We start from the raw sequence: 22,220 nt of genomic DNA, 5'->3' as shown, positions 1-22,220 counted from the left end.
CAAGACCACGGAGAACATATTTAATAGTTAATTATTTCCTACCTTTATTATTATTTATTGAATGAGAATCCTTATATATACTTGAAAGAGATAGTCATATCACAGAGGAAAACTCCCCGACAGAATAAATGGATTGCATAATGCATTTTTCAGACTTTTTCTGAAACTGAAATACTGAAGTTCCTTTATAATAGCTGAAGTGGCATTAATTTGCATGGAGGTCACTATTTGACCTTTGCTGTGGGAAGCCTACGTGTTTCTTGTCAAAATCTTTTCCTTCTAACCTTTAGTTTCAGATATCTGCCTGCATTTCTCTGTGCTGTTCCCATTATCTTTGTATCTGAAATGCGTGAGACAGAAAAGGAAAGTGGCTTTGTGGCACAGCTCTCTATTTTTTACTGCATCTCTCTTTGTGGCAAGTTAATCAAAAGCCCTGTGTGAAGCCCTCTCTGAGCTCAGCCCTCCATCCTTCCCAGGTATTCAAGGACCTGCAGTCTGGTAACCCTATCACACTCTCGCTGCAGGTTCCCCACAGGTGCGTGTGCTTCACTTTTTGTCTAGTAATTTGTACAAGGAGCTGCCTTACCTGCTTTGTGGGAAACAGGCAGGATTATTGTACTCCTCAGAACCCTGCTTCTTTTTAGTCAGAGGGACTGTCCACCCACAGAAAAATTACCTAGCTCCCCCTTGGTGAAGAGCCTGAGGAAAGAAAAGAGTCACTCACTGAACACTAACAGCACCTGGCCTTCTTCATCTTATTGGGAAATTAAAATCAATTTTAAACAAAAACACTCTGCTGCCAGCCCTGAGAAGCAAATCACAGTTGTGACAAAATAGATGACAAAATTAATACCCGCCTTTACTGGGAACACAATTTCAGCCCAGATACATTGATCTAAGAAATTACCAACTTGATCTCATTTCCAGCCTCAGAGCAGAAATTAGGAGAGCTGGCTGCATCTGTGCAGGAGTGAATACAATGCCCCGTGTTCTGTTTCAGGAAAGGTGAATCGCAAGAATAAAGGAAAATTCACAAAATAAAGCCAAAGATGGAGGAGCAGAGTGGCTGCACACCTGCTTTGGAGACTCCTAAACCCAACCCAGCTCTGCAAAGGTTCTCAGAATTTAACACTACCAGAGTTGGTAGAATTATTTAATTTTTATACCATGTAATGGAGAACACATCTTAGTCCTGTATGCTGTATCAGACACTGATGGGAAAATGAACTGCTTGTCTCAACAGTTTAGTTGGCATGTGCTTTCCCATCAGCTCATGTCTTACAAACACATTCTGCTAAATTCAGAGATTAGCTAAGTCTGGCCTTCTGTGAAGAATAAGCCAACATTGGTGTGGATGTTGGTGGCTGGTTTTTGCAATGGCTTTCAAAGTGTTGAATCATGGACTGCTTGTTGCTCAATTGCTCCACTCAATTTTTGGTATCAAGATATTTATCAATACATGTTGATACATTGCCTCCTAGTATTCTGTTTGCCAGCCAACAAAGCTGACTCGGGAAGACAGACACATGCATGCCTTCCAATACAGAAATCATGTTCTCAGAACAAATTCAAATCTTCTGCTGTGAACTTGAGTACAACATCATATGTAGAAAACAAGGGTTGATAAAAAAATTAACAAAAATGGCCCATCTGCAGTCACTGGCAAAACTCCTGAGGGAAAGCTAGGAAGAAAAGGAATCAGGAAAATTTTTAAATGCAGTTTTCTCTTTTACTGTGTTTCTAATCCCATTTTCTTGGCTTCTCTTTGTCTTGCTTTGTTGTTGTTTGTCGCTACCCTGCATGTTCTCGAAGCTTTATAATGCTTCATCTTAAGGGGGAACCTGGAGAGCATATTTTCCCTGCTAACAAATAACCTGGATCTTTTTCATCACTGAAGCCAATCAGAGGCGGGAGATTACAGTTGGCAGAGGGCTGAGATTTGCATATTAACAGCGTAGTTATTGAAGAATAGCTGTCTTGCATTGAGACCAAACTGTGCCCTCCGATTCGCCAGCACCGGCTGTCGGCCCATGCAGATGAGGGATTCAAAGGTCAGATGATTTTATTGTTTGGTTTGTGTTTGTTTTTTGGTTTTTTTTTTTTTTTTAATTTTTAAAGAGAGAACTGTGCACTACTAATGATATTAAGTCAGATAGTGAACCCCCCATTCAGGAAGCAAGGAAAGTGGAGTGAACCTGCTTGGCTGTGGCTTCGTTGCGGCACAGCCGCCCTGCCCTCTTGTTGGCTCCGAGGAGTCTCCCTGCCTAATGTATCATATTGTGTATATTAATGTTTCAGCTTTACAGTTCTATTTCCATTAGGGGAAGATTGCCCGTGAGCCTCTTAGTGGATAAATAGGAATTTACAGCTTTCAAAAATTCTCTTAAAGCTTGCAGGATCCACAGAAGAAGGAATTACACATGACTATTTTTGAAGCTTTAAAAGGTCCAGAGGGCCTAATTGTGCTCTCAGATATGTCTGTGCAGCTCCGATTGAAGTCTTGGGATATAATGCATGCTTATGCGACAGCTAAAATGAGTCCTTTTTTAAATGAAAAAAAATAATCCTTCAGTTATTAAAAAATTAGATTGTAAAGTCTCCAGGGTCAAGCCAGCAACTTCCCAAGAGCTATTCAGAACATAACAAAGTGAGGTCTTGGTTGGCACTCATCTCTGTACCAACCTGAAAATAAAAAATAAATGCTGAACATGTTAGTAAAATACAGTAAAGAAAGTAACACCTTCTGCAGATTTGTGCATCCATGTTTGTGTGCTTGGACTTGTCCAGGCAGTTCTGTGGCAAGGAAGGAGGGGACAACCCTAAATTTCAATAATGAAATAACCCTAACAAGTGTGTTCATGCTTCATTCAATTACATTAAACAAGATCAATACTGGCAGAAATATTTTCTTTTACCTCTGTTTCATATCAGCCAAGTCTTATGCAACTGACAAGAGATTAAACCTTGTTTTGTTGTTGTTATCTGTGAGTGTTTCTAAGTGCAATTGCATTCAGTGTTAGGAGAAAGAAATGAAGAAGCAAATTTAACACAGCCAAAGGAAATACAGTTCAGAAATATATTCAGGCCCTGAAATTTGTGTAGGTTTTTTTAACTAGTCCTTGATTTTGAAAGCTAGTTTACACTACAGGTGAAATATAAGTTGTGCATGAATTTCCCTATGGGATTTCTGTGTGCTTTTCAAAAGGTGCTTCTTAGGGGTGAACGGGGCTGGGCTTTAAAAGACTGAAAAGATGTGTTTTCCTGTAAATAACTTAGAAGAGGATTCCCAAGCTATAATTACATCTTACTTTCATCAGGGCTACATTTAACAGAAATTCTTCCAGCAACTTTTTCTTTATTCAGCTATCTACCACTGAAAAGCAGAACAAGAAGCAGTCAGGAAATAAATACTCCACATCTGCACAGCTGGATCAAGAGTGGCTCCTGCTCCTTACCTAAATCAGTGCATTAATTTCCTTATTTTGTCCTCCATGTGTGTCCTTGTGTTTCTCGGTATAATATGTGTCAGTATTATTTGTTGTCACTTCTCAAACTAAAGCTGTGACACTAACCCTGCCAGCCAAGGGAAAAAAACTACACACAGAGGCAACACAAGCCAGTATTGTTTAAATCAGATGAGCCCAGTGGTGTGGAAATTGCTTCTGTTGCATAAGTGTGCTCACTGGTAGACCCAAACTGATGGGCTGGTAAGCATACATAATTAGCCCAGCACCTGTGGATGTAATTCCATACTGCTTTGCTGAAAGAAGTACTGTAGAAAATAACAGGCAGGAGATTTTTCTATCAGATTTTCTTCCTACCACTAGAAATCATAGCTGCTGTGTGCAATATTTAATACCTGATGTTAGTTTCCACCTTTCAGCCACAGCCACTTTTCACTTGCCAACTAATCGTCACCTAGAAGTGTGCTGAAACACATTGTAAATACAAAGGCTTTCTCCGGCACTAAATCACAACCATCTCTACAGAGAAAAGGACTGCTTACAGCAGCCCTGCTTGGTAATTCGGGCCAGGAAATAAGCAGGTTTTCCCCTTCCTAATAGCAGGAAGACTTCAGATTAGCCAGCACTGTGCTTGGGAGCAGAGGTGCAGCTGCAAAAGCCTTCCTTAACACTCTGCTCAGACGAGGTGTTCAGTGGCCTCTCTGGGAGCAGCGTTGGGCTCTGGGGAAGCACTTGTTGCTGCCAGCACCCCGGGGCCCAGCACCTTGTCCTGGGAAGAGCTGTCCTCGGCCTCCTGCCCCGGATGAAAAGGTGAGGTTACATGTTCTTGCCACACTTGGTTGTCTCCTGCCCGGGAGATGAATAAGCAAAAAAAAAACCAGACCCTCTAGCTAAGGGTGTTCCCTAAAAGGTGCTGGCTCAAAGCCAGGCTAAAGGGTAGGTGGAAGCCTCGTAGATGAGACTACTCCTCACGGGAGGATTCCCAGAGAAGGCACCGATCCGGTCGGATGGGGTGCAGCTCATCAAGCTGCACAGGCTGCCACCGGGACCGTTTGAGGTGGGGGAGGCCTCGGGGAAAACTTGCGGCAGGATGCTCAAGCTCGAGGTGCCTGCAGCTCGCACTCCCGCGGCCCCCGCGGCTCCTCAGGGCCCGCTCCCCGCCGCCCACCCACCGCCGCCTCCCCGCCCCTCCGGCGGAGCGGGCAGCGCTCCCCGCGGCTGCGGCGGGGCTTCACCCCGCTTCGTGCGGCCCCAGCGCCCGCCCCAGGGGCCGCGCCCGGCACCTCCCCGGCGGGGCCGCTGTCCCCGGGACGCCGTGACGGCTGTGCGCTCCCCGCCCTTCTCACCGCCCCTCTCCCCTTTCCTCCTCCTCCTCTTCTTCCTCCTCCTCCTTCGGGAGCCTTGCCTCCCCTGCACACCTGCCTTGCCATTTGTCGGCGGCTTTGCTTGGAGGGGAGAATTTTCCCTCGGTCCCTTGCAGCATCCCTCCCCGGCACACACACACACATACACACACACGCTCGCTCACACAGCCGGACAGGCAGAAGCTCCGCGCTGCCCGTGCCTCGGCAGCCGCCGCCTCTCCGCACCCGGCCCCGCGCTCCCCGCCGCCGCGGGGCGTCCTCCGCCTGCTGCAGCGCCGCCGGGCCCGGCAGCCGCCGAAGGGGGGCGGCGGCGGCGGCTCCCGCTGCTCCGCGGCCCCGCACCGGCAGCGGTAGGTAGGTACGGCGGTCCCGCGGCGGCAGCCCGCTCCGGGCAGCTCCCGGCGCTGCGGAGGGACGGGGACGGAGGGAAGGAGGGAGGGGAGGGCGACGGGAGCGGGGCGAGACGCGCTGCCCCAGCCCCGCCGGCGGCGCTCGCCTCTCCCGGCTCCTGCTCCGGCTGTGCTCCCGCGGGGCCCTGCGCCGCCCACGCCGCTGCCCGGCACCCCCCGGGCACCGGCTCTTCCCGGTGAGTCAGAAAGTTTGCTCTCCTGGGTGCCCGGTGTTTGTTGTTGTTTGGGGTCCGCCTGTTTAGGCTGGGCTTTTATTTTTCCATTCCCGCTAGCGGGCTATTTATTTATTTATTTCTCTTTTCTTCCTTTTTTTTTTTTTTTTTTTAATTGCAGTCGCTGCTGCAGCGCGGGTGGAACCGGGCTCCCGCGCCCGGCACTGCCCTCGCCTCGCTGGGCAGCATCCCCCGGGGCACACGCGTGGGCGGGCGGGCAGCGCACCCAGGGCGGCCGGAGCTCGGGTCCCTCCCGCTGCCCCCCTTCCCTCTAGGAGCTGGGTGGCTGCGGCTGAGATGTTGCCGGCAGCCCTCCTGCAGTTGGCAGAACAGTTTTTTGGTGGCAGCTCGGGAGGAGACTGTCCCATCCCTCTCCTGTTTCTCCTCGTTCCTTGAGAGAGTGTTTTAAAACAGGTTTCAGTGAAGCTATAGGTGACAGGATCCCGGTGTCACCGAGAGCTGTGCTCCGTTTTGTAACTAGCAGTGTTACTGTAGCGGGTTATCCGCTGGGGAACAGCCGTATTCGACCCTGGTGAGGAGAGGGATTGGCTGTGGGTCATGTCCATCTTCCGCTGCTTTCATCTAATTGCTAGAAGTAGCTTGCTGTTGTTTGGGGTAGAAGAAGCTCGCTTGCGTCTTACTCTTTTGTTCTTTAATTCTAAATGGGTTTGGTGGGGGCTCCTAGTTTCTGATAGGAAACTATCAGAAACTATAGAGGTTGGATAAATCCATCTCTGAGCAGGAAAGGCAAGAAGCTTTCAGGTCCTTCCCATGAGCTGTGCATTTTCTATGTTGTGTGTTGTTACTTCTTTTTTTTCTTATCGCTGGGAGTTCTGCTGTAATGTCTCAAAAGCTTTGATGTTTTTTTGCAATGAACCTCATTAATTTTTTTTTCTCAAATTTAAAATGGAGTGATAAAATGCATAGGTGTTAATAAGTGAGTTGAAAGGACTTAGAAATAGTGCATGTTGTGCATGGTGTGAAATTGTAGATATGCATAAAAGAATAATAACTACTCTGCAGGTTTTATTTCAAACCTTCTCTATGACTTTGTGCTGAACTCTCTTCATCTCTCAGCTTTTAAGTCTGATTGTTTTTTGTACTTGAGGTCTCCTGTTTTGTTATGGGAATGCATTGGTGGGCACCTACATTTGCCTGGTTGTCATAATCTTTTATTTGCTCATTTTGCAAAGACTTGCCATGGTCAAAAATAAGTGAAACTTGCTATTGTGGCTTTCAATTTTAAATCACTTTTCCTGATGCTTTTATTTATTTTTCTATTTGATAATTTGTTTATTAATGTTGCAACTGAAGAGGGAGAGGGAGAGTAGGGAATTGTCTCTGACTCTTCTATATGTCAAAAGGTACAAGACAAAAAAAAAAGATTGTGTAAAGAAATTAAAGCACTGAAACAACCTAGGTCTGAATTCTAAGAACAAAAATTACGGTGTCATGTGTGCTTGCCCGCACCAGGCATTCTGCAGCATGTGGTATTTACAGAACTTGCAGTGTACAGTAGCTCTCCAGTAGTAAGAGAATGCTTTGTATCCTTGGAAGTGAGAGAGTCTTTGACAAGTCAGCAAAACTATAGATACATCAAGGAATGCTGATACACGTGTGAGTGTGTGCATATAAATATCACCAGATTGCCTGAGTTCATTTTTCCTCGGTATAGTTTGTCTTCCTCAGCCTGGAATATATACATACTTTCCCCTGAATTTTGAGGCATTTTTTGCTGCTTTTCTCTGTTTGCATGTGTTTTAATGTTAGTCTTAATCTCGCTGTAAAATACAAAATAATCTGGTAATAGATTTAGAAGACTTTATTGCCAGGCAAACCAGGCAATAGATCATGAAATCAGACAATAGTATTTTGTTTCCTAGCAACCCCCTACTGCAAACAGAAAACAAAACGGTGGTGGATGCTTCCACATCATGATAGCTATATGTCGAAATTCCCAAGTAGTAGATACTGGAGTACTGATTGTGCTGAGGGATTCACTCCTATTTGTTTCAACTGCTTAGTTAATATTTGCCTTTTGTGAGAAAGATTTGCTGAGGTAAATGCAGTTAAATGGTTAAAATTTCACTCTGGTCTCTTAATAATAATGTCTGTTAAAATTAAGAGGGCACAAAATTAGGTAGAATTTTTGCCATTAAGAATGATTTGGAGTTGCCTGTTCATATTGCAGGACTGTTTCTAAATCTGTGCTCTTACAGACCCTTGCAAATCAGATATATAATCTCCTGTATCCAACATCCAATATCTTTCTGGATTTTGTGTTGTTAGTCATCCTTTAGCTTTGTGTTTTAAAACTATGTTTGTTAGAATGTATTGAAAGAAAAATCCTTTGTGGCTCCTAGGAATGGAAAGTAAAATCCTAAGTGCCTCCTTGCCATGTTTACCTTCTTGGCACCCAGTTCAGCCCTTCCAAGGAGTCAGTGCTATCACCGTGCAGCAGAATGGCTCAGGGTCCTGAGCCATCATCTTTCTAAAAGTGCTTTTGATAATGCAGTAGTTCCCTTAGTTAGAGTGCCTGAGCGCTGAAATGGCACTGAAATTCTCGACCCTGAATCAATCTGCGATGCACTTTGTGCGCTGCCATCTATCTGAAAAAATCCATTAGTGCAAGCTGGAGATCTGACCTGGGATGGGTGCAGGTGTTTGTGCTCTGGAAGCTGCTGGAGATGCTGAGCTGCTGTAGGAAAAGGAGCTGAGCAGGCACAGATGTGTAGTTGTACGTACAAGGCAGCAGAGAAATTTTGATGCTTTTGTCTCTCTTTTTAGGGGAAAATGGCAAAAAGGTGTTTGCCGAGTTTTACCTACAAGTCTTTGCTATCCAGCAGTATTTACAGACATCACACAGTAAATTGAAACAGAGGCAGTTTTCCTATTGGTTGCATCAGTGATTCTGTGAAAGTGAAAATATTATTTCAGTCTGGGAAACTGTAAAATCACAAGAAAACTTTGCTGTGGGGAAGACAGCAAACTTAGTCAAGTATGCATTATTAAACAACAGTATTCACACTAGGCATGCAAAGGGTGTTCTCTGGGTGACTTAGGGGTTCACAGCATTATTTAAGAGATCCCATGTGCAGTCACAGACAATTTATTTTTATTGCCCATAGGTATTTCTCTGGTTCATCTCAAGTACTGAGGTACAGAAGGGTTACGGCAGATGCCACTTGAATAAAAAGGGTTGAAGTGGAATGGTCAGAGAGTATTATAGTTCTGATAAATATCTATGAGCATCTACTTTCTTGTCTATATTTGAAATAACACATTTTAGTGCCATAGCATGTGTGGATGGTTTAGTTTAGAACATGCTAATTGAATTTTGGAAGGCTTTATGGATTGAGAGGAAGTAGTCATTTTCCAATTTTTCTTCTCCGTTTCTTTCTCAGATGGCACTACTCCCAAAACTTGAATCTTACAATTAGGTAGTCCACAGATGAAGCTTGATATGGCTGCCTAATTACAGTCCCTACTTCACCTCTGCCTGTGTTTGCCAGGCAGCAGAATGAGAGAAGGCAAAGAAAACAAAAAGTACAAACAAAAAACAAAGGGGAGAGACAGGTCATGAAGTATTCTGTGTATAAACAATGGAAGTCATTTGGAAGTGATTTTAAATATTCTCCACGAAACTCCTTTTACATCAACTGCATTTGTTGCTGGTGGGGAATATAAAGCTTTCATCTGCTGTAATGTGGTTGGCCGCTGATGGAGACAGCCAAGCCATGGCCCAAACCAAAGACCTTCTTCTCCCTTGTCCCCACTGAAGATCATCTTAAGTCGAACAGTTAGTTATGTCCATTCCATTTAAAGGTGTTTAGGAGACAGGAATTTAGAAATGGACAGCTTTGTTCTGTCTCTCAACTGCACAATGATGGTTGTATCTAATGAGCTACCAGGGAATCTGCTGCATGTCTTGCTGAGATACATGAGCCTTTCCAAATTTTTCACAAGGCTTTCTTTTATTATTATTTTTCAAAGTGGGTACTGAAGTAATGAGAATATAGAGTTACTTACTGCATGTTTAAACCTATAGGCTTCATGATTACTGTACTGAGGGATAAATACTTAGGTATTTCTTTCCAGTTCTTCTTTTAGGAAAGGGACAGAAGCATGATGCCAGTTTTGGACTCTCTTGAGGCTATGTTTTTAAAATCCTGTTACCTTTAATCACTGAGCTGTCAGTTCTTGCCAAACACAGAAAGTAGACTATCCAAGTGATTACAGAAACTGAGGATTTGGTTCAGCAGAGCACTGACTTGCACACCCAACTTTTTTTTTTAAGTGTGTGCTTAAGCTCATCTCTACTTGCTGAGATCAACTGGATTTAAGAAAGTGGTGGAAGTTAGGCATGTAATTAAATGCTTTGTTGAATAGGGCAAAATCTTTGAAATTAATGTCTTTGCTTTGTAGTAAACAGAACTTCAGGACAATTTCTCCAGGATTGTAGAGTGAAGGGAACAAGTAGGGGGAAAAGGCAAGTTCTTGGGGCAACGGGTATCAAATCAGGAACTTACTGGTGGATGATAGTGATTCTGGAAGGGATTGAGAATTAATAAATGAGTCTGGAATGGGATTTAATTACAGAAAAGTATGGTTTGTGCTTGAGCTGTCAAGGGAAAGGTAACATTTTGGTGAACAAAGAGGTGGTATTTCCTTTTTATAAGACTCTGTTGTGAACATGTGAAAACTGAATATCATCTTAACAGGAAGATATTGACAATTTAATGGAGGCTCAAAGAAGAGCAACAAAATACTCTTGGGTCTGGAGGAACTAGCTTGAAGGGAATTATTCAAAAATAGACATCTCTAGTCTTGGACTGAATATGGGGAGATGGGTTAACTATGTGTCCGTGTTTGAAATGTATTTTAGTCAAAGCAGTCAGATTTTTTTCCTGCCTTATGTGAGAGAATACCTATGACTAAATGGAGAAACCGAGGAAATAAAAGTTTAAGATGAATTCTGGGCCAAAACTTAGTAACAGAAAAATGTATTGCAGTTTATATTAGTCTGGGTGTAGTGCAAGTCCCCCATGACTCTTCAGATGTTTAAAATTAGAGTAGGCATATTGTTGGCAGGGGTACTGGAGAAGGCAATACTGCATTTTCAGGGAAGTGAAGTACAAGATCAACCAGCCCCTTTTCATGCTTCTGTTCTGGTCTAGTTTCAGCTGAAGATTACAGGCAAGCCAACCTTGCTTTGGTTTCCAGTGCTGGGACAGTTGGGTTTTGTGCTTTTGTAATGCGGGATTCAGAACAGGGTCACCATGTGGGCACAGGCTGAGTCATTGATGGGATGGTGGATGTACAAGGATTAGCTACAGTAGATTTTTTTAGTAAACAGCTATGGGTTTTTAATTTGTTTGTTTTTCTTTTTGGAAACGATGAGCATCTCAGGTGGTGTAGAGGGCACAGAGGTGACAGCTTCCTCTTTCTTGACAGTTTCTGCAGCATTTTTTTAGCATTTGAGGACACTTACTGCCATTAGGTGCAATGATGGATAGCAGGTACTGTTCCTTCCTTCCTGTCCCCCCATCATGATGCCCTGATCTCAGCACAGCTGTCTCCTGTGATCTGGCTAGTCAGTGTGGAGTGCAAGTCCTGATGACCACTGCCACCAGTGGTGTGTTTTCTGGAAGAGACTGAGAAAGGGGGAGAGACACAGAGATGATCTTTGCAAGGATGCATTGCTTTAAATGTCTCCATAATCCATGTAAACTGAGAGAAGACTTCAAGGAATGTGCAGGTTCAAGGTATAATGACAGCTTTCTTGTGGAATGACGGCTTTTCCTGTCATTGCGAAGCAAGCATTCAGAAAAAAAAATAATGTTGTGCAGACTGATATCATCAGGGAGTGTTTTCCAACAGCCATGCCAATTGCAGAGGAGGAGGTGGATTTCCCTCTGCTGTGCTTTATGGATACCTGACAGCCAACTGTTTAAACAAGGCCTATTTTGGTAACCATAAGGTAAAAACAAGTGATTCAGAATAACCCTTCTTAGCATGTTAATGATTAAAACAGTAATCCTGCAGCAGTGTCACATACAGGGGAAGGCTGATCTGGGATATCTGGGCTGAGCTGGTTGGTGAGACTGACCTTTGGTTTAAGTACTTGACAGTGCAAGAAAGGAGTGTTTTGAAGTGGTGAAAGACAGGTTTAGGTCTTCTGTGTGCAGTGTAATGTGGAAAAAAATGGTCTGTCTATTAAAACCCGGTACACTCCCAATACACTCTAGGTGTCTTTGCTTATACACAATCCTCTGAGAGTGAAGCCAGGTTCAGTCCTTGCTGGTGCTTGTCTCTGGGAGCTGGTAGATTGGTTGGTGATGGAGATCTGAGAAGAGGTTCATTTTGAAGGAATGAAATTGAAGGAAGTTTTGTTTTTTAGGCAGAACATAAGGATTAAGACTGAGGTTGATTGCTAATGCATTGCTTCTGCTAGAGGGACAGTTTTTTGGGGACACAAATTATTTGTTTGTGTATGTTAATAACACTCTTCTGTGTAAGTGTGTCTAAGATCAGGCTTGTTGGATGGGATCGTTTAGACTGAAAGGTACTGTGTAAATGTAAGATTATTATCTCCCTTTTGCAGGAAGAAGCTAGGTCAACAGTAATCTTAATTACAACTTGTTTCTGTTAATAGATCTTTATTTTTAGAATTAAGTTAAATAAGGCTTTAAAATGCTTTTATACAGGTACTTTTAATGTAGTGCTACCATTTAGGATGTGGGGTTTGGTATGCTGGATCTTAGCAATACTTGTGGAGGAGCAGTTTCTCCATGTCCAGAGTGGATAATTCACAACTATTCTGGTATGGCAGGTTGTCTCTGTATAGGTTTTAAAGGGACCTGCCCTACACACAGTGTAAAAATGCTTCAGGACATAACAGCTCTGCCTGTGGTAGAATACAGTGAGGATTTAATAGTATTTTTAACAATTCTGTTTAGATTTATTCATTCCTTTTAGGAAGCATTTTGTCAGGGAAGCAAAGAAGAAATGAAATAGAAGGAGCTGATAAAGGCGTGGGGTGAATTTAGGGAGGTGGATTGCAATAACCAGAATGAGAGCATGCTCTTAGAACGAGCACTGGTTCTTCTGCCCTTATAAGAAGTATTTCAGCAATGACAAATAAGTTTGTTTCATCTGAAAGCAGCAGATTGCTTCCTAATATTTTGCTGGTCTGACATCCTGTGAAATTGTGCTATATCCTAATTCAGTGGCTGCTCTGTATGTAGAATATGAGCTTGCTATTTTCTACCAAGGGAAGCATTCCCTCTCCTTCTGCAGTGGTAGAGGTATTTTGGTGTTAGAGGTCCATGCATTAATCTCTTCTGATGACTTCTGATAGATGTTGGCATGACTCAGAAGAGAGAGTTGCATTTTCTGAATAAGCGATCTGCTTAGTTTGGAGTTTTTCTCAGAGGTGGGACCTTTGCTCAGCAGTGAAATCTGCTGAGATCACAGCACAGGGGGGTATGGCTACAGACACATCAGTGTGGCTGTGGCAGGTAGGGAGCAAGCACTCTGTGGATTTAGTAGCTGTAAATGGGTGGTCTGTTCATGTATCCTCATGCCTCCCATGCACATGCCCTTCTGGCTTCTACTGTCTTCCGGCAGAGCAAAAGTGGAAGTATGGTGACAGGCTGTTCCATAAGAAAGCTGATGATTTAAAGATCCTGGAAAGTGCATTTGATTTAGAATCTTCTATATGTTGTCTTTCCATTAGTTTGCCTAAAATGAGCATCTCTCTGGTTAATTTCTTTTTAGCAAATGAAGAAACCCTTGGCCATTTTTTTGGTTCAAGTTTATTCATATCTTCAGAGTAAGAGGAAATACTGTGTGTGCTGGTGAATCATTTTCTGCAGTGTAATCTCCCATTTCATATGAAGCAGAGAGCCATTACCATTTGTTTCATTGACAGCCCGTGAGGGAACATGCCATTTGAGTTCCTAGAGGGACCTGGGTGAAGCTTGAGCAAGAGCCTCAGTGTGCTGTTGCCAATCTACTTAGCTACACAGTTTCTTACCAATTCTGTAAGCTTAACACTGTTACGTAAAAGCTTGTGAAACTAGGTACGGTGTGCTTGTCATTTGTTGGGTTGTTCAGTTTTATTTTTCATGATATGTTTGCCTAATTTCTGTATCATCTTACAGAACAGATGCAATGTGTAGTTTCTATTGTTTTCTTTACAAAAGAGAAGGGAGCTGTAAATTCACCCTACAAAGGAAATTATTAACATTTTTTTAAGTAAAGGAGGCTGGAAAATTGGAATTTCTTTTTCAGTTTCTTGGAAAATACTAAGGGAGATTATGTAACTGCATGAAGTCTCTGGGGAAAAGGAAAAGGAGCCTTGCTGATAATGAAAGAACCAAGTAGCTGCTTAATGTAATCCACTCTTCGTGGAAAGGGGAGAGAAGGGAGACCTGTGCAGTCAGACCAGGCTTCATTTATTCTAAGCTGAAAGTGGGCAGCACATCTGGTGGGCAAAGTGGTATAAGGCCAGCTTGCTGGTCTGACACCTGTGTTTACCTTTTCCACATTAACAAAGCTGATTCTGTTTGGTGTTATATGCTACAAATAAAACAGAAATTAGAAAAGAAATATTTTTCAGGTTCATCTTGCCCAAGAATCAAGGGAGTAGTTTGAAGTGAGTCAGTCAACTCACTGTAATCAAGCAATTCTTCTATACCTCTAGTATAAATGCTGCATGAGTAGCTAGGCAGAAAGGACTAGTGGTCATCTTGAAATGATGAAGAAAATAAGTTTCTTTTGATTCTCCAGTGTCAGGCTACCTGATGAAACTGAATATTGAATTGAAAGCAGAAGGTTGACTTTGATAATTCTGAAGATGAGATCCCTTGTATCATTGAACTACAACTTTGACCTTGATAGCTTCAAGCTTGATATAACCTTTGCATCATTGAAGTACAGTTGTAATGATCACTGAAGTCACTGTTCTAGGTTTCAGTGGCACTTCAATGTAATTGTGTTTTAGAGGAATCATTTTGTTATTGGGGGGACAAAGAGCAAGAGCCACTCATGTTTTAAACACGAGGAAAATGAAGACTTCAGAGTTGGTGAGAAACCTCCTTTCATGATAATACAAAATGAGCAATATAGAGTGAGATGTAAGCCTGTATGTACTGCCCTTTCAAAGACATTTAAATTCACTAGCTCACTGTTAAACCAATGAAGGAAAAGGGCAATGCAAAACTCAAACCTAAATGAAACAGCACTTCTGTTGATGCAAGGTGTTTAGTGAATATGAAAAATGTTCAGAAAGTGGCTAGAAGCATCCGTGCAAGACAAAATGCAGACCTTTGTAGTGCTCCCAGCCGTGTCTCTAAGGATGTCATGGGATGGCTGTACAACAAGGAGGCATTCTGTAAGTGCCTGAGGAGCAAGTGTAGTAGTAGCAGAAACAAATTGAAATGAGAACTTCTGAGGTAGGTTTGTCCTGATGCTGAGTTCATCTTGGTGAGAGAGAACTGTCTGTGTGATTAGCAGTTGGCTGGAAACAAAAAAGAGTGTTTAGGCTTCCTTTCTTCAGTTACGCATGGATATCACCTGAGGAAGATTTTATTTTCATTTTTGCCTCTATTCTGTTGTCCTCAATAATGCAACTTGGTTTAAACAGAAGTTGAATATGACTTCTGTAAAGACTTTTTATATTGCATTGTATAATTCTTTTATATTTTTATATAAATATAAAAATTCCCCAGAGATTCCCAGGGAAGTGGAAATCTTAGGAAGGCACATAATGATGGTTTCAGATAGATTTCCAGCAGCTACATCCTGGTGATTCTCCAGTTCAGATAGAAACTTTTTTCATCTAACTTGCAAATAACTGACATCAAATATCTGAGAAAAATATTGAAGGAGGTTTCAGTAGCTATAAAAACTGAATTGCAAGATTAAATGTTTTATGTGAAGATGGAGACCAGGAAGAAGTCTGACCTACAAGGAAAAAGTCTACAATGCCCACAGTGAGTAAAGTAAAAGTAATGGGCTGAATATGCTGCAAGAAATAAAAAGTTTAGAAAGTTTTTTCTAGTGTCAAGAATGCAGAGTGACCCTAGCATTGGTTGGTTGTGTGAACACTGTGGGGCTTTATCAGTTGGGGTTTTTAAGAATTTGATAGATACAACTTTGTTGCCTGGAAAGAATGCAACTGATTCTGTTGCATGGTTGTTTCCAGCTTTTTTTTTCTGATTCTCACCAAGCCCTACAGTGAGTGGGATAACAGGAAATGAGACAGTCAGGAGGAGCGTGGTTTCCCAACTTAAGCTGATATCCACATGATGAGTCTGTGGATTGTGTTTGGTTTTTGTTTGTGTCAGAACAGTGGAATATATGGCAGTTGAGTTGTAGGAGATGCTGCCAGTTGAACATGGATGTTTCAGACTTGAAAATTTTCTTCTCTGTCCAGGTAAGTGTGGGGTGTTTTTCCATGTTGCACAGTTAGGCTTGAGACATTTTGAGACATTCACTTTGTCATTCATGATCCCATGCTAACACAACTTGAGGTTCAGACCTGGCTGATACAAAAACATCATGAAGCAAGCATAGCTATGGAGAAAATGAATCTGTTTTCTAAAAGCTTATGTAGCTGTATCCCCAGTTGTTAAGGCACCCCTGAAAATAAACTAAAAGAATGGTAGATCTTGCTGTCTAGAAACTTACAACTCAGCTACTGTGTTTCTGTGTGTTTTGAGTTGTATGCTTTCAGTTTTGGACCACGTTGGAGGAATAATCATGTTACAAAATTAGTTTGGTAGTCTGCGGTTTGTGTTTTTAATAGTAAATGCTTTGTGGACTTCTTTCAGTGTTTCCAGTTGCTGTCTTCAATCAGAGCAAGAAAGTTGTCTGAATTCTGGGAAGCATGTGGGGAAAAGACTAAGGGTCCATTAGACCCTCTTTTCTGCTTTTCTCCAGATGTTTACGCCATAACTAGTAGTAAAAGTAGCACGTAGACCAATAAAAATAACATAGTGTATTAGAAGTACCAGAATATGAGTTCTTTTGGCAGAGAATGTTGAATTCTCCTAGAAAACAAATTAGTTCCTGTGCATTATGTGTTCATGGAGGTTTACATGAGTAATGAGTCAAATGTTCTTTTAAGATGTATGGGGCTAGATTCAGATCCCCAGTGATTTAAATTTCGAGTAATTCAAAAGATATTTATGAGTTATACTTCAATAACAGATTACAATCTGGTTCTTATTCTGTAGGATTTTAATAAGGTTATAAGAGGGAAATTCATCTTCATTTTTGAAATGTGTAGCAAGTTACATAATTAATCCAATATTGTCTTCATTCTGGAGGAGGCTGTTTAACTTGAATTTCTTTGTCAAATACCATGCAGACAAGCTCACGTGGTGGTAACATTAACTAATGATAGTTATCCAGATATATAGTTCTGTCATTAACTTGAATTGTTTTCAGTAGAGAAAGAACACGTTGCTGAAGAGAAGAAAGCATGCTATTTTTGCAGTCACTATGCAATTAGCTCATATAACCCCTGTGCTCATCATGCTTTGTGTAAGATCCAGGGTGACCAACTGTGGGTCATTTGTGTGAGAACAAAGACCCTGGGGCTGAGAGACAGTTTATTAAGATAATACTGTAGGGTGAAGATCAACTGTCACAGCATTGCCAATGGAAGTGTGTCTGTATTTATTGAATGCTTGCATAAATAAGAGTTGCTCGAACTGGGATGTTTTGAATGCTAAAGGATGGGGAAAATAACCAGAAAAATGATTATGATAGTGGTGTGAGCATGGAGCTGACCTCACCTTGTTTCTCAAGGTTCTCCTTTAGTGGTGATGGCTCTGAGGATTTTGTGATGCAAGGTTGAGTGCCTGCCATTTTAACCATGGAGTGTTTATTATTTTTGTCCTTTAATCATCCACTTTCATTAAAATGAAGGGCCCTCTATCAGTTTTTGCCACTCTTAACCAATGCCACCCAAAGTTAGCAAAGAAAAGGCAGGAGAAACAGATGAAGTTGCAGACAGAGCATCATTGAAGATTCATTCTCAGGACGCAGGGCTAAAAAGTATTTTTCCCAGATGTTTCTCTTTCCAGGTAGAACAAAGAAAAGTTGAATTGAATTCTTTCATCCATGTCAAAGCGTACAAAGTGTGCTGTCTCTTGCTGATGTCTCAGTGTATTTGTCACTGGGAAGCCCACAGCAATATGCTTTCTATTTGTTTATGAAAAATGGACATACAATCTGTCTAAAACAAAATAAATTTGTTGTTTTTATCTGTGTAAGCAAAACAAAGCTGCTCTTGTTTGCAGACTACTCTATGACCTTAGCATGTGTGTAATGGCATGTCTGGTGCAGTGTTACTAACCATAGTAAGAGAAGCAAGTTCTTTGTCACAGTGCCTCATAAAGGATTTTCTGTGTATGTTTTTCTACTAAAAATCTTTAATAATCTGTTATTAAATATGAAAGCTTCTTATTTCAGCTTTACAAGAACATCAGATTCTTCTCTCAGAAGCACACAGGAAACTCAGTTAAAAGCCCAGCTTAAGATTCAGTTTTGCAAACCCTTCCCCCTCCTTGCAACATTCATATGGAAATACACCATTAACTGTGAAATTCCCTAGCAACCTTAACAGCCTAGAAGAAGAGATCCAAACCCCAGGAATACTCAATTCTCAAGAGCATTTGTACTGTCTTTTGTTAATATTCATTATATTCCAATAAGTGATTTGATAAATTCTTTTGAGGGTCTCTGCTATTTTTTTCTCTCCATTCCAGTGGTTGTTTAGTTGTAACAGTGCAATATTCCCACTGGTGGGAAGTGGAACCCAGAGCTTCTTACCATCTCTCCCAGAAAGCCTTCAAAAATCCACTTCAAGGTGATTCCTTTGCTAATTTCTCTGCCAATCCATAATTAAAAAAAAAAATTAGTGATGAGTAAGTTTTTGACAGCTGATAGAGGAATTATTAGTACTTTATAGCATAATAAATTGCTTGCTGACTCAGTTTAGGGAGAGAAGTCATTCTTTCATATACATGGTGGCAGTATTATGTAGTACCTTGATGGGTTTTCTACCTCTTAATTCTCTTACCTAGTAAAGACTAGTCATCCTTACAAATCCAGAACTGATGCTATGGTATGCAGTATCTCAGGTGTCTCAGTGCAGAAAATCATTCAGGCATTGCTTCACCTTATCCTTAGTCCCACAGGAGCTGAGAGGTTCTGGCAAAAAAATCCCACTGCTTGATGGAGACAGGGCTGAACCCTAAAATGAAATCAAATGAAACTTCATTAGCCAGTGAGATTAATTTCTCTTACTTTTGTTTCAGCTCTGGTTTCTAGAGTAATTTTTGGGAAGGAATGTAGAAATGTTGTTGTTTGTTGGGGTTCATTTGGTTTGTTGTTTGTATGGGCTTTTTTTAGGTGGTTGATTTTGGGTTTTCTTGAAATTTTAAGTGGTCCCTTTTGTATGCCTTTGTCTCTATCACTTTTTGTCTTCTTCCATTTCTATAATCCTCCTTTCTCCTTTTCTTTATGTCTGTCTGTCCCATGTCTTTTTACCACAACCTCTAATTCTTTTATATTTCAGATGTGCTGTTTTCTGTTTAATGCACTGTCTTCTCTATTGCTTTCCTTTTATTTGCTCTCTTCATCCTTCTTACTTGTTTTGCCCCACTATTTTGTATTTTGAGGCTCTGCCCTAGAGATTCAAATTAATTTGTTTCTACAGGGATAGAATTGTAGACTACTCTAGATTTCCTATTTTGTATCCTGTGCAAATGATAGAAATGTGCTTATGTCTCATGAAGCAAAGATGGGTAGTGAATGTAGCCCAGCAGTGCTGTATGGCCATGCTAAATTTCTTTTTGTTCAAAGGCTTAGAAACTCAAGTTTCTCTCTTGAGTTCAGGGCTTGGGTAGGCTTTCTTGTCACCTTGCTCTCACAAGTAATTTTCTAATAGTAATCTCTCTTTTGCTCCTTTCATTATATAAGATCAGTAATGTAAGAGTCTACCCATGCCTCTTCAAGTGTAATAGTTTTGTACAGTTTGTCAGAACATTAATGTTTTTGCACAGAAAGCTTTGCTTTTGTATAGGGATCCTTAATCTGAAACTGTTGTTACAACGAAAGGGGAATTTGTGCCATACAGTATATTTAATTATTTTTTGAGTGGGTAAGTCAATTTGAGAAATGTGGTTATGTATTGCTAAGGTCTGTAATCTTAAATGTTCAAGAAACATTCTCTCCTGTCTTAGTATCAAAATTTGAATGTGAAATAGGTAGTACTATTAGAAAGCTCACTGAGTGGTGAGTCAAAGTAATTAAGGGAAAGTAAATAATCTCTGAGGTTCTCATTCCCCATGAAACTAATTTTGTATCTTACCCTTCATGTATTTAAAAATAGTTCCCTGCTAATTCAAGATGCTTGTGTACTATGTCTGTGAAGAGCACTTCAGTCCTATTGAAGGGATGGCAGATTAAGGAGTTATTGGCAACAGACTATTTTTTTATTTCAAGAGAGACTTTCATTTGAGCGATCTAAGCGAACAAATCTTGCTGGAAAATTAGCTTGCTGTACCATGCGAGAGCAGGTGATCAGCCAATCATTTAGTGAGGGTTTATGACGAGGAAACGTCTGGGTTTGGCTTTAAAGGGATACAGATGACAGCATTTTCTCGACAAAGATGAGCTTTTCTCCTCAGTCTAGTAAGGCCTTACATGTTCTGCCATACATGCTTTCCTGTTTTACCCCTCCTGTTTGGAATATAGGTTATTTTATTCCCTAGACTAATAAAGTGTACCTTGGGAGAGGAATGGGATGTATTAGAAGAGCTAGACTGCTCTGGAGCTGCAGTTCTGCTGTGCACGAGTGTGACAGTGGTCTGACGGGAGAGTGACAAGATTGCACTGTCAACTCCATCAGTATCTTGAGTAGTTATCTTAAGAGGGCTAATAAATCTCCATGACATGTCTCCAGGTTTCTGTGCTGAAGAAAATGAATATAATTTATTTATTTCTGTGTGCATTCTACTCATGAACTCCTGAGGTCTTCTGTTGCCCAAAGAGGCATAATGCATATGTAGATTTATTTTATCTTACTCAGGGAGGTGCAGGTAGGGAAATGAGGCAGCAAGGGTGAAATAGCAAAGGGGCTCCATTTATGTGTACAGTGTGCATGAAGTGTGGTGCTGTGCTGAAATGTGTGGAGGGAGCACACAGACTCACTCTGGGCATGTAACATAATTGCAAGAATTAGCAGCTTATGCAGTATGTGTCTTGCAACCCCTTGGGCTCTGAACTGCCTGCCTCAGGTGTCGTGAGGAGCTGCTCAGTGTGCAGGAACTCTGCAATTACAAGGTTCACTCACAGCAGAGTTACATGCCTAAAGTAGACAGTGTAGATGTATTCCCTCACATCAGATGGGGATGCATGCGTAGCTTATTTAATAAGGATGCTAACCTGTTTGATAGCGAATTTAGAGGAGTTGGAGATGGTCCCTTTTTTTTTCCAGATCTGCAAGATGAGCTGGTAAAGCTTTTTTTTCTTTTTTAATGTATGTTAAGAGACACTTTCTGGTTAATTAACTGCAGATCCTTGTGCAAACTTAGAAAAGACTGGAACTTTATGCGCGTGTCCTGCTGTCATGCTCATGCTCTCTGAAATCACTGACGAGTTAGGAGCAGAAAATGTCAGTGCTTGGCCAGAGCCCTGCAGATTTGGTGAAAGAAATAAAACTATCAGCATTCTTGAGAGCAGGTAAACCTAATCGGTGTAAAGGGAATTCTGTGACCTGTTATCTAGAGCAGGAAAGCTGCTTTTTATTAATCAATCAAACAAAATGTTGAAATAATAGGAAAAATGACTTGAGGGAAGGAAAAGCAGAGTTCAGGAATATTAGTAGGCAGCTGGTACTGTTTGTGAAAATAGACTATTCTTAAAGCTTTCATAGGAATTGTGTAGTGTATAGGAAAAAAGCCTTTCCCTTCTTCTTTCAGAGAGAAGCCATGATTTTATCTCAGTAATTGAAAATAATGTCTGAAGTTGTTCTTAACTAAATTTACATGAACCCCTTTTACAATCTGCTGTTATCTTTCAGGGAATTTCTCAATAAATGCTGCTGCCTGTGCTTGGATGGCATGATCCTATACTGAAAACAAGGCCGAGCACATCCTGTTCATTACTCAAAGAACAGCATTTCTAGCCTAATTATAGTGCCATTTGCAAGTGATGCTGTAGTTAAAGGTGGCTGTTGGTGTTATAAATTCTGTGTACTTGAATGACTTCATTCATGCCAGGCAGAAGCCTAACTAGCTATTTACTTACTCATTTTCCTCCCTTTACTGAAAATCCCTAAGTGAAGAAAAGTTCTGAATTTCTTTGATATCTGTTAATATGTCAGTCTATTTGTTACAAAAATGCTATGCTTTTCCTTAATTTCCAAACTTTCCTCTGATGTGCAGCACACCTGGTAACTGGTTGGTGACTTGCATCACTCAGCACTGTGAGTTGCTCAAAGAAAGCCATGCCTGTGAAAGAGGGGAAAAGAAACACCAGAGCATATGGAATTGTCTAAGTTGAGCAGTCTGTGTACAGTTATGTCTGCAAGCAGAGATGGTTTCAGTTGCCTCAGTTGCTGGAACTGGGCAATATTAATATAATGACTTCGTGCTTCCTAGGGAATATTGCCAAGTTCCTCACAGTTCCATGAACACTCAGCCATCCCTCTAGGCACCACTCAATTGTCAGATCTGTCACACTTGCATT

The 22,220-nt window shown here is 41.4% G+C and overlaps 1 protein-coding gene across 7 annotated transcripts in view; it reads left to right on the top strand.

Annotated features, from left to right (window-relative positions):
* Positions 1-4,843: 4,843 nt before the first annotated feature.
* ENOX1 (ecto-NOX disulfide-thiol exchanger 1) overlaps positions 4,844-22,220 on the top strand; it is a 356,510-nt gene continuing 339,133 nt past the window's right edge. For 5 of the 7 annotated variants that reach the window (XM_054518593.1, XM_036381505.2, XM_036381527.2 and 2 more), the window contains exon 1: positions 4,844-5,182. The gene's annotated coding sequence lies outside the window, so the exon portion shown is untranslated. Of the gene's footprint in view, positions 5,183-5,395; positions 5,415-22,220 lie in introns of those variants that run through there. The other 2 variants (XM_036381515.2, XM_036381521.2) reach the window with 2 other exon arrangements.

The sequence above is a fragment of the Molothrus ater genome, chromosome 2, assembly GCF_012460135.2.
Source record: "Molothrus ater isolate BHLD 08-10-18 breed brown headed cowbird chromosome 2, BPBGC_Mater_1.1, whole genome shotgun sequence".
In the NCBI taxonomy this organism is placed as follows: domain Eukaryota; kingdom Metazoa; phylum Chordata; class Aves; order Passeriformes; family Icteridae; genus Molothrus; species Molothrus ater.
This window is presented reverse-complemented; position numbering and strand designations above follow the sequence as displayed.